We start from the raw sequence: 15,608 nt of genomic DNA on the forward strand, positions 1-15,608 counted from the left end.
AGTTTTATTGAGTCTTGCCTGCACTCTTCCTCTGTTGTACTAAACACTAAAATGCCATGTACATATTTGATTACTGTGCTGCCAAGTTGTAAGTTTCCCAAGTCCATCTGCAGCACTCTGTTAAAGACCGAGGGAGGCCCAGAGTGCCCCTGGGGATAACTGAGCATGTTTTAGTTTAATTCCATGGTAAGTGAATGAGATCAAATACTGGGACTCTTCATGCAATGGGATGGAAAAGAAAGTATTCTTTAAATCAATCACTGTGAAATATGTAGCTTTGGATGGAATATTACACAATATTGTGGCTGGGATCGGAACCAATGGGAACTCTGCTTCAACAAAATTGTTCAGGGGGATTAAGTCCTAAATACATCTCTATGAACCCCCTATTGATTTTTCACTGGGTACACAGCCATGTCACATGGGGATTCTGAAGGCTCTAATATCCCTTGTCGCACTAAGGTGGCGATAATGTCATAGATACCCTGATCAACTTCTTTTTACATGGGATATTGTCTCACTTGAGGTAAAATACCTCCCTGCTTCAATTTAATTTTGGCTGCCCCTACTCCTTTCCATAGACCAACGTCATTTGGATTGCTGGTCCACAAGGTGCTTGGTACATATACCAAATCTTCCTGGAGAAAGGACGTTACCTTGTGTACTAGTGACATCCTCTGAGGTATCACCCTATTTTCAATTTTCAAATGATATGTGAGACTTACATTAAACATTACTTCGTCATCTGAGTAGTCGTCTGTAAACCAGTCTTCATCTATTGTCAGTCAATCCATGACCTTAGTCAAGATCTATTACTGTTCTCCAATTTGTCACTTCCTCATCAAATCCATGTAAAATCACTCTGTCTCCCTTCACTATTGCTACTTCAAATTCAATTGTGATTATCTGCCCTTCTTCCACGTCTGTGGGTACTTCTGATTGAAACAAATATTCTGTGGGTAACCGCAATAGTCTGTCCTGTGCTTCCTGACCATAGAACGCTGTTATGCATTCTTGTGCATTCACATAATGGATCCCTGAGGTAGAACATATTATCCCCTGGTCAGTAAATGATATTGTCATGTTTAAATTACTCATCAAGTCGCTCCCCAATATGTTGATTGGAGTTTTGCAGGAATATAAAATGGCATGGAGAAGTCATGTTCTCTCATAGTGACAGGCAAAGACTCTGTAAGAGGAACCATAGTTGTCACTCCAGATAATCATTGTGTGTTCATGGCAATGCCTGACATTAGGAACTTCCCTTCTTTAACACAGGATCGAGTTGCTCCTGTATCTACTAGGAAACAAAATGTTTTGTCACCTGTGGTCACTCTGATCCACTGTTCCTCTTGTGGGTCGGGTGTGATCGATAGAATGGAACTCATCAAGTCTTCCTGTGGGCTGTCCTTTTGTAGGTACATGCCCAGTCCTGCGCCAGTGAAAGGATTCGCTCCCACTACTGTCACACCCCCTATTCTAGGTGTGGGTGCCTGTGGCAATATGTTCGCATTCCATGGTGTTGCTGCATTTTGTTGTGCTAGTGCCTGTATCTGTATTGGTGCTTGCTGTATTTGTATCACGGATTGCTGTGTATCTATTAGTGCTTGCTGTGTTTGGGGTGGTATCCCTTGCTGCGTCTGCTGTATTGCTGGCGCTTGTGTTTGATACTGCAGGTGATCTTCCGCGTAATATTCAGGTGGCTCTGCAATAAATGGTGGGAGGTAAGCTGTCCAGCCTCTTGAATCAGCCACTTGCCAGTTTTGTTGCATACCTCCCCTGCTTCTGCATTTGCATGAAATATGCCCCATCTGCCTGGATGTCCAACATTGCTGTGTCTATCCCCCATGGTGGAGCTTCAAATCCAAACCCTCTGCCCCTGGGTGTAAACCCCCATCCTCGTGGGAAATAATTATACTCTCCCCTTCCTGCAAAATGTCCTTTCGGTGCTCGCTGTACCTGCTGTGTCCCTTGTGTTTTAAAACATTCCCCTCCACTTGTCAATACTGCTTCTTAGACTGAGAATTTCAACAGTTCTTTCTGAACTAATCTTGCTTCCTCAATCTTCCTGTCCTCAATTTTCTTTCTGTCTTTCTCTTGCTGTAACCGGCAATGGTGAACAATCAACAGTTGAATCTCTGCCCATGGCTTTGCTCCTATTCCCACAATCTTTTTCAATTGTCTTTGCAATTCCTGAGGAAGTCCCTGGCATAAAATGTGATACCAGTTGTTCATTTTCTTCCCCTTGGTTCTCAGGTTTGAAACCTTGACTTTTTCTGAATATTTAAGGGTGCTCTGTCTTGGTCAGTAATTTGTGCAGTCGCTCCAGAATAGCCTGCCCATTTCTAAATGTCATCTGATTGTTCCCCCATTACACCAGCAAGAAGTCTTTTTATGTCACCTACTGCTAAGGTCATCCCAGCTGCCATTCTCTGCAATTCATAAATACATTTACCTGCCCCTGATGTCAGTGATGGAAATTTACAAATCAAACTATTTTTGTCCATTCGTGGCCACAGAATATATTGCAGCCATTCCCCCACTTTCTCTAATAAGGAGAATTGTGTGAGCCCAGAGCCCTTTCCGACTGCAGCCACAACCTTCGGTTTGTCACTGCGGCTGTCATACTAATTCTCTTCCGTCCTGGTAAATCCCTTAGTCTGTTTACATAAGGCGTTTTCTCTTCTGAACTGATTGATCGGCCATTTGGGTATCTGAGACATTAAACAGGCTCTGACCTTCTCACTGGTTCTTCCAAATGTAACCATGCTATCTCTTTCCTACCCACATGCCTGTAGAAGGAGCTCATGTGGCCTCCTCTGCTCTGATTTCCTCTCTCTCTTAATCTTCAAACATAGTATTGTTGCTTTCATCCCCTTCATCATTTTCTCTGTCTTCAAAGTTTAGTCTCCCAAGGGGACTCATCCTATATGCTACACTCATCCCTTCCTCCAATACAATCCTCCTTCCATCTTGTGGAGACCCTCTTCTACTCCCCACCATGCAACTGGTACTATCCCTTCTGCTCCTTTACAGGTTACCAACCTTTCTTCGTATGGCCCCTTCCTTTCCTTCATCTGGAAGAGTATGCTTTTTAAGAATCTCATCTACTTCCTTGCAGCATCTTCCAAAGCGCTTCTCTCAGTCTCTCTGTTCTTGTCTCTGCTCTTTCTCTTTGTCTGGGAATGTACGTCCCCTAATCATATCATCAACTTCTTTTCTCCACCTTTCTCTGCTTCTATCTCTCGTTGTCTTTCTGTGTTCCTTTCTTCATCCTTTGACTTTCTCTTTCTCTGTCTGCATTTCTTTGTCTCTCCCTTACTCTTTCTTCTTCTCACCTCCCTTTCTCTATATGCCTCTCGCTTCCTTTCTCTTTCTCATTCTTCTTCATTCCTTCTTTCTTTCTCTCTCCTCCTCTCTCTTCCTCTCTCCTCGTGTTCACTTTTCTCTTTGTCTTTTTCATGCCTTTCCCTAACTTCTCTTTCTCTTTCTTTAGCATCGTCCATGCCTTTTCCATCTAATTTGAGCATGATATGTCCTCTTACCCATTCATTCGGCACAATCACTGTCTCATACTTCTTGCCCTGCCTTCCCCTCTCTCTCTGGAGGTCCTTCTCAGCTTATGTTATCTTTTCATATAAACCACAACGCTCATCATATTCCACATGTGTAAACACTGGTCATTGCTTGTTTAGTTGTTCACCACTTATAATATATTCACTACTGTGTGCAGGTGGCGCATATGTGGGACACACACTGCGTCTGGTACTTAAGGACTTTGTCCTTATTCCAGGGTAACACTTTGCATAGGTGAATGATGGGAGTGTCTCCCATGATAACATGTTACAGTTCAACTTACCAATTCTTACCAAGTTTTATTTCAATTCTCACTCACCCTTTTTAACCTCCCTTTCACACCTTTCCCCAAAAATACTTCTCTTGCACCTAATACTTTTGCACCTCTCTTCAAGATCACGCCTCCTGCATAACCCCATGTTTCAGAATGGCACCACAAATGCCACTCGTGCTCCGAACAGCCTCATTTTGCTGTTCCTTCCAAACCTTCTGAGTGACACCACAACCGGCACTCACGCAATGAGCAGCCCCACCTCACTGGTCCCACCCTGGTCCACTCTCCTCGGTCCACACCCCAACTTCTCGTCCTCCACAATATACATCAATATGCAAAAGAAGTTCACTTTTCACAAAGCCAAAACTATCTTACAACATGAGGCTGGCACCAGAAACCACTACACAAATAAATAGACTATGGCCGTCAACTCCTTGTGAGGCTATCCTTCTCTTATTATTACCCCATAACAAGGTGTAACATGTGATAATTCCTGACCCTTGTCAGAAGATATTGCTTTATCTTACCTCTTTAGCTCATTGCAATCCACCAATATATAATACAATCTCCTCCCCTGTTTTGCCAGGCCTATGTCATACTTACATGGATCTGCTGAGGGTCCACTGAGGGTCTTTGGTATTAAGTCTCCCTCAACTGCCAGCTGCCGTCTGCCCTATGCGGCATCCTGCAGGGACTGGACAGAATTTTTCTCCAAGGGAGATCCTGTCGATCACTCTCTGTTGCGCGTAATACCGCCATCCACAGATCACCTCTGTAGTCTTCGGCCCATGTCAGGGAACCCTCGACAATCCGAGGACTCTAGCAAATCATCACCTCTGCTACCATTTGTTAAAATGGCCTGGAAAACCCCAATGGACACAAAGGATCAGGAGCCAGAAAACCCCAGACTCAATAACAGAAATAGGCACAGTGAAAGGCAAACCCCAGATTTATTAAAATCATAATAAAGCATGGACAGCATAAAAGCATAAAGGTAATCACTCTCAGTGTGCTTATCAAAAACAACAGGTTTTATTCTATGAATACGTCATCAATGATGTCATAACATAACATCAGTTTACAAAACCTACGGGTTACTGGGATTGGTTAAGGAGATTTACTACATGTACATTATGTAGGGATTGAACTTCTGATTGGGTAACAAAATTCTGATGGCTCCTCCTGAGACCACCTCTAAATTGATAATAGTAAAAAAATCATCTGTATGATAAACTATTGCTTGGCAAATCAAGAAAGCTTGACAAAGAAAATCGGCAAGTTACCCAGTCACTCTACTCCTCATCGAGTTCCATGAAAAGAAAGCAAGTTATTATGTTATGTTAAAGCACACTTTTCGTGTTCATTTATACAAAAACATGGTTTACTTTTCCTAAAGCATGTGCTCAATTGCAAATCAAAACATTTTCTCAGAGCAAATATGGCTCTTTGTAATTCACTTATCACACTAATTACAGAAGAAAAAAATATACACAAAAAATACACCAAAACATTAATCAAGATTTCTCAATCACAGTCAATAATGTTCTATACAATTGTTTGCTTATAACATTCTGTTTATCTCATAACAATAATATATATATATATACAACATATTAATGACACCCCCTGGGAAGAGGGTCTTCTTTTGGCTACCCTTGATGTTGTTTCTCTCTATACATCTATTGACCATCAAGTAGGAATACACGCCTGTCAATTTTTTATGGAGACACGTTCATTGAATCATCATGGACATAGTTTGATGATTCTGGAGATGTTGCTTTTTTGCCTCACTAACAGCGTTTTTTGTTCGATGGTGCCTATTACCGACAAGTTAGGGGAACTGCTATGGGTAGTACCTTTGCCCCATCATATGCGAATTTAACAATGGGTTGGTGGGAGGCTACATTTCTATGCGATTTGCTTGCATCCAGCTTCTCTACTCAAATTGTGGCATGGTGGCGTTACATTGACGACATCTTTGTTATCTGGAAGGGCAGCGAAACTGATTGGCAGTTGTTTGTGAGAAGTATTAACACCAATGTAACCAATTTATGCTTTACAGAATGTCACAGCACCACCGAGGTGATTTACCTTGATGTGGTAGTCACTTTAGATACATCTGGCTTCCACACTGTCTTACACAAGAAACCCTCAAATACCGGTTTACCACTGCATGCTACTAGCTGCCATCCAGTACCAAGTAAAAGAAGTATTCTGTACGGTGAATTTATCCGTTACCGTAGGAATTGTACTGATTTGGCATCCTTTGACCACCATTGTGCTCGCATGGCCATTGATTTTTTGCAACAAGGCTATAGCAAACGCATTATTGAAATGGCCTATATTAAAGCCCGAGGACTGTCTAGGGACAAACTATTGTATGGCACCAAAATTAATAAGACCTTAGCAGATGATGAACCCAGACTCATTGTCTCCTTTGACAATGCTTCCCACAGTGTCCGCAGGATCATTGAACGACACTGGCGGGTGTTGATCCTAGATAAAGATTTATGCCCTTTACTCTCTAAACGCCCTACCATTACGTACAAAAGAGTACCTTCGCTCAAAGACAAGCTTGTCTCCAGTTTTTTGTCTCCTAGTGTTTCTAGTTCTCCCTTTTCAAATTGGCTGGCGGTGTCCCCCATTGGTTTTACCAAATGTGCCAAATGTAAAGCATGTGCACATGCCATCCCTTGTAAATCCTTCTTGCATCCAATCACTAAATGCAATCAAATTATTAATCACTCCATTAACTGTGACACCACTTTTGTTGTTTATGTCCTTTCGTGTCCATGTAAGAAGTGGTACGTGGGGAGCACTACCTGCAAGCTCAAGCTCAGAATTCTCCAGCATCTCAGGGCCATCAAAAACTTGGATCCCGCGTACCCCATGCCCAAACACTTTCAGCAGGAGCATGAGAATGATGTTAATTTGCTTACATTCTTTGCGGTTGCACATATTCCTATCCATCCTAGGGGTGGAGACTGCGTCCTAAAATTGAGACAACTGGAAACACGCTTTATCTTGGATCTTGATACCAAGTTTCCCCATGGACATAACCTTGATGAGGAGCTTTATACATTTTTGGGGACTTAAATTTGGAAGTTATGGTTTATGTCTGTGTCATCTCTCCTTTTGCAGTTGTTTTTTGGCATAGGCCTTCTTTGTTGGTAACTCTTTCTCCTATTACATTACACCCTTGGCCTGTCTGTAGTATTTTACACCTTATTTCATCGGTGTTTTAGTGTTCATATTGTCTATGTTCAACTATTTTATTTTTTGCTGTAGCACGACCCTTAGGGACTTGAGCTCTTTATTCTCCTTGTTTATTTTTTTTTTTTATTTTCTTTTTCTTGTCTATGTAACTCGGCCTTCCTTGTGTCTGTAGTCCTGCAGTGGATTATGGCTTTTGAGTTTTGCACTAGTATTAACTACCATTTTTGATATTGGCTAATAGTAGTTAATCCGTATCCCTATGGCCCATGTTAGATTCCTGATCTTTAGGCAAAAATAATGTCTTTACATCTTTTCCTCTTAATTGGTTAGCCATGGACTTTGTCATTTTATGTGTATTCATTGCTGTCACTCTGGCTCCCGTATAATTGCATAGTATTGAGGCTGTTAGATATTTTTTAATGATGCTGACATTCTGCATTTTTTGCTACCATTGATTCAGGCATTTAGGCCCGATATATTGGCACAGTATTATGCTGTTATGCACTTGCACTTTATTTCATCTTTTAATGGGGCCAGATTATTATATCATGCATTTTTATAGATTTTTATCTTTGAACCATTGCATTTGTGCTTCATTATGCTGCTACAAATGTATGCAATCGCATTTGATTCCATCAGCCAGAATGTTGAAAATTTCTTTCTGTATATACAATTTTACTGTGACCGTGGCTTTGCATTTTTGCACATTACCTTGCTGCTATTATTGTGTGTGTATGCATTTTGCATTATTTTGCACTCTAATTTGCACATTACCTTGCTGTTATTATTGCCTGTGTATGCACTTTGCATTGTTTGCATCTCTATTTTGCTGCTATAACTGCAATCCAATTTGCACATTACCTTGCTATTATTGCCTGTGTATGCACATTGCATTGTTTGCACCTTTATTTTGCTGCTATAACATCTTGCATATGCACTTTATCTCCAGCTACATGGAATTAGAATTTTATACCCTTTTTAAGGAGGATTAAGATTTATGCGACTCATCTTCTCATGTGGCTATTTAATACATTGTGCCTCCACTCGAAATTACGTGTTTCTATGTACACTGCTTGACTATTACTACTGACATTAGAATTGGAGTGTTACCTGTCATGGAATGTGCACATTAGAGCTCCATTATTTTGCTGTTTCTATGACCCTGCTTGTAGCGCTTTCATATGTTTATGTGCTGTTCGACTTCTGGTGTTTCATCATGGCATTTCATTCCATCATGGCCGCTGCTCTTTCCATCTGCCTAGGCACTTTTTTGAGTTCCATAGACATAGTTAAAGGACTATACTGGCAACAACTATTAAGATGTTTTAGTCCCTTGTTTTTTCACGTGACCAAGCACTCAGTTGAGTGTGAAACGCGTTGTGTGCGGGCCGTTCTGACAGGCGTCCTGCCTCTGTTTTTGCTACTGTTCCAGCTATACTTTGTATTTTTTTGTTTATTTTAAATAATTTCCTTGTGCAACATTAAATAATGTTTTGTGACCTTTCTAGTGTTGTGCGCTGTGCTTTTTCCGTTCGGAAATTTGGGCATTCACTGTTGTATTTTGACTGCGGAGAGTGCGGTTCATTTTCCTCTTTTTTTTTACATATATATATATATATATATATATATATATATATATATATATATATATATATATATATATGTTAGAGTGATACATTGGAATGCTGGCATATATAGTGTACACAATGCTTTTCGGGGCTAAAATGTCCCTTCTTCGGGTGTGAACATCATCCTGGTTGGCCTAATACTTACTGGGTGGCCTAGCATTAGGGGTGTTGATTGATTGGCTTTCTACTGACCAACTTTGGGCAACTGACAGGTCATCAAGACATGAGCCAGATGGGAGTAGCGGTAGAGAGGTCCATGGACTGCTTTCCCTTCAATTAAACAACATACCATATCTTATTCCTAGGCCATGAGCCAGGGTGATCTCTTTGTAGTTGACCTTGTATGGCTTCTTGAGTCTGGAAATGTGTGTAAGGAGTGAGGCAGGTGCATACCTGCCTACATTTGAAAATCAAAATTCCTGAGATTTATGCCCCGCCCACAGCCACTCAAGACTCCGCCCATTTACACACGGCTCCGCCCACACGCCTGCCCACCTGCCAAAAAGGTAAACTCGATTGTTGTAGCCTTCAGTTTGCTTACTATAGCATTGAAAATAATTAATTCAATGCTATAGTAAGCAAAATGAAGGCAGCGCCGCCGCCAAAATAATAGTGCTTTCAATCCATGTCACTGGATTGAAAGCACTATCATTACGGCGGCGGCTGCGGTGCCACGTTCATTTTGCTTACCATAGCACAGAAAATCATTCATTCAATGCTATAGTAAGCAAAATGAAGGCGGCGCCGCAGCAGAAATAATGCTGCATTCAATCCAATGACAGATTGAAAGCAGCATTATTTTGGCTGCGGCGCCGCCTTCATTTTGCTTACTATGGCATAGAATGAATGATGTTCAGTGCTATGTTAGCAAAATGAACGTGGCACCGCCGCAGTAATAATAGTGCTTTCAATCCAATGACATGGATTGAAAGCACTATTATTATAGTGCTGCAGGCAGTGGGCACGAACATTTCGTGATGTTTCCGGTCTGTCATATTGTCCACCTGATTGGCTGCTGCCGGTAGCCAATCAGGTGGAGAATATGCCGGGACCCGGAAAGAATCTCAAAATTCCTGAGATTCATGGGATTTTTCCGGAGACCCGGAGAAATGCTTAAAATTCCGGAGTCTCCGGAAAAATTCCGGAGGTTAGACAGGTATGGGCAGGTGTCCTATCTGTATCTATTGCTAATGAATAGACGGTGTTCTTCAGTTATGGGTCTCGCAGGGTGAGACCGCGTTTGGACTTATTTCACCCTGCATTTATTGGGATTTTTGCTAATATTGGTGCCAGTGGTATGGTTCCTTTTACCACTGAGGATACTCTTGGGTTATTCTTCAGGGAGTCTTTTGGCTTCTAGTTGTCCTGCACCTGGCTTACAATGGTTGGCTGTGTTCTTTCAGTCTTTAATTAGATGGGGAGCATTCTTCTTGTGCTTGGAATCATTCTTTGTAACATTCAGACCCTTCCTAATTTCTCAGTAACCTTGGCTTTGGTTGCTAGCTACTGTCTAAGCTCTGCATGGATCTGTATTTCTGTAATTACAGCATTTTCCGTTCTCATGAAATCTTCAGGCCTTTCATTTACTTAGAATCATGCTGCGGATTACATCTTGGAAAAGGTGGCTGCCCATTACTCTCGCATTTCTATGTTAGTGAGCTATATTTGCATATTGTTCATGTTGCATTCAGCGTATACATTGCTTATGTAAGTATTCTTCATGTCCTTATGGATGCCATGTTAATATTCTTCATTTATAAATGCATATCCCTTCTTACCCCTCTCTGGCTCCGCTACTGCCTCCTTCCTCTGCCACCTCTTTGGCTTCCCCTGCTGCTTCTCTGTCCACCCTGTTGCCTCCCTTCTCAGCCAACCCTTGGCACTCTATTCTCCATCTCTGACTACACTGCTCTCTCTTCCTTCTTCCTCTGCCCATACTCAAGCACCTCCAAAACTTCTGCAGGATGTACCGCTGGCATGTACCCCTCCCCGGAAGACCTTCAAATGTGGCAACCTGCTCCACATATCTACTCTCAACTTTTGTTCAGCTGTCAAAACACTTCTCTGACATTTGACGTCTACTGGAAGGGCTTAATTTGGATGTACTCAGTCGCACTGAGACTGGGTTTACGACCAGCTTTGTCACGAGTTTTGACACTCTCCTTCCTGATGGCCACAAGATCCTTTCCAAACCAGAAACATCGATCCCGGTGGGGGTGTAGCCTTGATTTTCCCAATGTGGATCCCTGCTTCTATCATTCTAATGCAGCACTACTGCTCTTTTGAATGTCTGGTCTACAGGTTCTCTATCCCTCCTGGCCTCTCTCTCATTGTGGCCTCTATCTACAGTCTGCCTGGCCAGGCCGCCCTCTTCCTCTCTAACTGGGCCGACCTCTCCTCCTCGCTCCTTGCCTCTACCTCTCAACTTCTCCTCCTCAGAGACTTGAACATCCACCTGGATTTTACCAGCCCTTCTTCAGCACTTTATTGCAACCACTGCGATTCTCTCTCTCTCTCTATTCTTCCCTCTGTCCCGGCTCACTCTGCAGTGCACACCCTGGATGTTCTCCTCAGACCTCCCCTTCTCTAAGCCTCTTACCACTCCTCTCTCTTGGAGGGATCATTTTCTCCTTTCTTCGCACCTCTCGCTCTCTTCCCCGCTGGTCAAGCCCACTCCGGCACTGCCACCTACCTTCACGGTCATCCGACCCATGAAGCGTGTGTCAGTTGAAGCTTTTGCCGCCACTTTCTTTCCTCCTACTGCACCTTTGACTGACTCACACCCTGACACAGCCCTTTCTAACGTTCGTCCTTCTATCTCTAACACTCTGGATGTCCTTTCCCCTGTCATGATGATCCATTTGAAGTCCAAATCCAAGTGCAACTCTTGGTACAATTCCGAACTCGCTGCCCTTAAACGCAGGTGTAGGGTGGCAGAGAGGAAGTGGAGGGTACCTGATGCACCCTCAGACAAACTGGCCTGCTGCCTGCTCCAAATGCAGTACAGACTCTCTGTCCTCTCTAAGAAGAGACCCTACATCAAAGCCGGCATCTCAGCGGCATCTAACAACTCGGCTGCACTTTTAAAAATCTCCAAGGAGCTGGCCAATCCTGCTGCAGTTTTTACATCCTCTGTTCACTCCCAGGCCCTTTGCGCGGCCTTGGCCTCTCATTTTACTACTAAAACCAGGACATCCTGTCCACGTTCTCTTCTTCTACTTCCTCTTCCTCCTCCTCTACCACTCCTGGCCCGTCTCAGGCTGTCTGTCCTTCTCTTTTCTCCTCCTTTGCCCTGTTCACCCCTGACAATGTTTCTAGACAAGTCCGATCTATGAAAGTCTCATCAAAGCTGGTTCTCCCGTGCTGTTCCAGAACCATCAAGGACCACATTGACTCCATTGCTCTAGCCTTTGCCGATTTCTGCAATCACTCCTTTGCCACTGGAACATTCCCCTTCTCCCTTAAGCACTCTCTTGTGCACCCCCTTCTAAAGAAGCCCTCGCTGATCCTTCCTCTCCGGCTAACTATCACCGATCTCCACCACACCTTTTCTGGGCAAACTCTTGGAAAAGCTGGCCATCCTCCAACTTAATCTACATACTGTTTCTGTTGGTTGCCTCCATGCCCACCAGTCTGGCTTCGGACCTGCCAGAAGCACAGAAACTGCTCTTCTGAACACCCATAAAGACTTGCTCTCCAATCTTGACTCTAATCTCCCTTCTGTCCTCATTCCCCTCAATCTATCCTCTGCTTTTGACATGGTCAACTATGCCATCCTGCCTAATCGCCTCCGCGACAATCTTGGTATTACTGATCAGTTCCTGGCCTGGTTGATCTCCTTTCTCATGACCGACCCTCACAAGTTCAACTGGGGTCTTTCCTCTCTTCGATCTCTCTCTCTACTTGTGGTGTTCCCCATGAGTTTAATCCCTCTCCCAGGCTCTTTAACCACTACTTGGCACCTCTTGCCCAATGCATCGGTACTTTCTTCTCCAATTTTCAATGTTATGGGGATGACAGTCGGCTCTCTTTCAGGCTCCCCTCGCCCACCTCTGCTTCTCTCATACCAGACTCTCTGGCCGCAATTCAGGAATGGTGTGCTTGCCACCAATGATCTCTGCCTTAATGCCAGTAAGACTGAGTTCCTCCTCATTGGGACACCTGCTCCCTCCTTTCCTCTCTCTCTCTCTGGCCGCCCACTCGGGGCCTTCTTCCAGATCCTTCCTGTGAGGCTAAGAACCTTGGTGTCATCTTCGGCTCCACCCTCTCCTTTTCTCCTCACATCTCAGACATTTCTAAGAAGTCAAACAATCACCTGCACCTACTCAGAGGTATTCTTCCTTTTCTCACTTTCCCCCAGAAGCTCACTGTCTGTAGAGCTCTGGTTCTCTCTAGGCTGGACTATTGCAACAGCCTCTTTCTCAATCTTCCTGCCTCTAGTCTTCGACCTTTACAATTTATCCAGAACATGACTGCGAGACTTGTCTTTGGCCTCAATCCCAATGATTGTATCTCTCCAGCTCTGAAATCTCTTCAATGGCCCCCTGTGGCAGCAAGGATCAACTTGAAGACCCTTTGCATCGTCCACAAGGCTTTCTGGGGCCCGGGACCACTCTACCTTCAACTTTCTCTTTGAAAAAATACATCTCCCTTCTCATGCTCTCCGTCCATCCACCTCCAACTCTCTGATGGTCAGACACTTCTCCAAGCAGAGAGTTGGGAGCAGATCTATCTCCTCGGTTGGGGCCTCCCACTGGAACATCGTCCCTGCCTCTCTCAAACTTCAGCAGAACCACCTCCGGTTCTGGAAGCAACTCAAGACCTTCCTTTTCACTTCCAATTTCTCTCTTCCTCTCCCCTACTGATGCACCTAACTGCTCTGCGCACTGGTCACCTGGTCACACTCTGAACTCGGGCCCAGGCTCCTGCATATCCCGTTGCCCATGCACTGCCTCAGGGCTCCCCAGCACTTAAAGGTCTGTATCTGCAACCCTACAGCTCCTTCTCTCTGCACTTATGAGCCACCCGCTAGCTGCACTTGTGAGTTACTGCACTTCCCCATTCCATTGCCCCTGGCACTTTTCCTGTTCCCTCTTCCCCGCACTTACCACGATCTGAATGACACAAGGCCTAGTAAGAGTGTTATTTTGTCCTCTCTTTGTTTCCCCCTCCTTGTCTTGTCACGTCTAGAAACACTTGTGTACAAGCGCGTTATAAATGTTTGTTTGTTTGTTTGTTTTAGGATTTATAATGCGCGCCAGACCCGAAGGTATCAGGGCGCAGAAGGCATAAAGAGGGTTGTTCAGCTTCGGTTACATTGCTGTGCAATATCATACATTTTATACAGTAAATTTTATACAAAAATTGTAAGTATGCAAAATGTACATTGCTGTGCAATATCATACATTTTATAACGTGGATTCTATACAAAAATTGTAGGTAGGCAATATGCACAGAATACAGGCATAAGAAGGCATAAGAGAGGCATGTTTCACACTATGGCAAAGATATCATGAAACAGTTATATACAGTATGTACAGATGGGTGGGTGATGTATTCTAAGTATGGTGATGCCATGCACTTGCGCGTTATCAATGTCACTGGGCCTAGTAAGTTCATTGTTGTTTTTGTGTTCTCCCTTGTTTCCCCTCCCTTGCCTAGTCACGCTCTGAAACACCTGTGTAAGAGCGCGACACAAATAAAATATCATATCATATAATTTCATGGTAGACGTCAGATGTCGTTTTCCTTGATCCAATGGATGAGGTTGGATCTAAAGCATAGATAGGGTAGGTCTTCCCTTAAGGTTGGAGGGAGGGAATTCCAATATTGGGCAGCTTTGACCGGGAAGCTACTTCCACCAGTCTGCGTGATTCTGGGCACTAACAGGAGGTTGGCGTTGGCTGTTCTCGAGGGTCAGTTGGAGGATTGTCTCGAAAATCTGGCTATGAGGTATTGTGGGGCGGCATGGTGGAGACATTTATGTGTCATGGAGGCTGTTTTGAGGAGAATTTCGTCTTTCGTGGAGAGCCAGTTATTAGATCTTCTGAGGTCAGAGATGTGGGCTTTCTTGGGGATGCTTATGGCTGCTCTCAAGGCATTATTTTATAAAATCTGGATCTTATTGGTGATGTATTTCTTACTCCCTACATATAGGGTATTGAAGTAATCCAGTTTGGATAAGACAAGGGCTCTTGCTAGGTTAATGTAGTTGTTGGATGAAAGGAAGGGCTTGGCTGCTCTGATTAACTTGCAAGTAAAGCAGTAGCTGAGGCCATGGAGTTGACTTGTTTTTGAAGGTTAATGTGGAGTCTAGATAGAGTCCAAGGGTTTTGACCTCCTTGGCTACTGTAATGTTGTTATTGTCTATTTTGAAATTAGAGTAGATATGGCCTAATTTGTTGAGGTCAGCAGGGGTGCCGAGAATGAGAAGTTCCCTTTTGTCATCATTCAGGCATAGACCATGAGAAGCCATCCATGCCTGTATGATGAGGTACACTCTATTCACAAAGGCCAGATCCTTGTTATAATAGCCCGTCAACAGGATGAGGATCTGTGTATCATCGACATAATTAGTGTAGGTGATACCCAGGCCATCTAGAACATCAAAAAGGGGCTTTGTAAAGATGTTGTACCGGGTAGGCAAAACGCAGGAGCCCTGGGGCACGCCACAGGTGATGGGTATGGGGTCAGTGGCTGCTAAGGGTGAGAAAACGCACATTGTTCTGTTGTCGAGGAAGGATTGAATCCAACCTATAGCTTCTTGTGAAAAGTGGGCGGTAGAGTCCAAGTGATTGCATAGAATCTTATGGTCCACCAGGTCCATCAGGTCGAACGCTGCTGAAAGATTAAGTAGCAGCAATAATGCTGTTTTACCATCGTCTCTCAGCGTGTCTATTTGTGCTTTAAGGTTG

The sequence above is a fragment of the Ambystoma mexicanum genome, chromosome 9 (genome assembly GCF_040938575.1).
Source record: "Ambystoma mexicanum isolate Mex_15411 chromosome 9, UKY_AmexF1_1, whole genome shotgun sequence".
NCBI classification, from domain to species: domain Eukaryota; kingdom Metazoa; phylum Chordata; class Amphibia; order Caudata; family Ambystomatidae; genus Ambystoma; species Ambystoma mexicanum.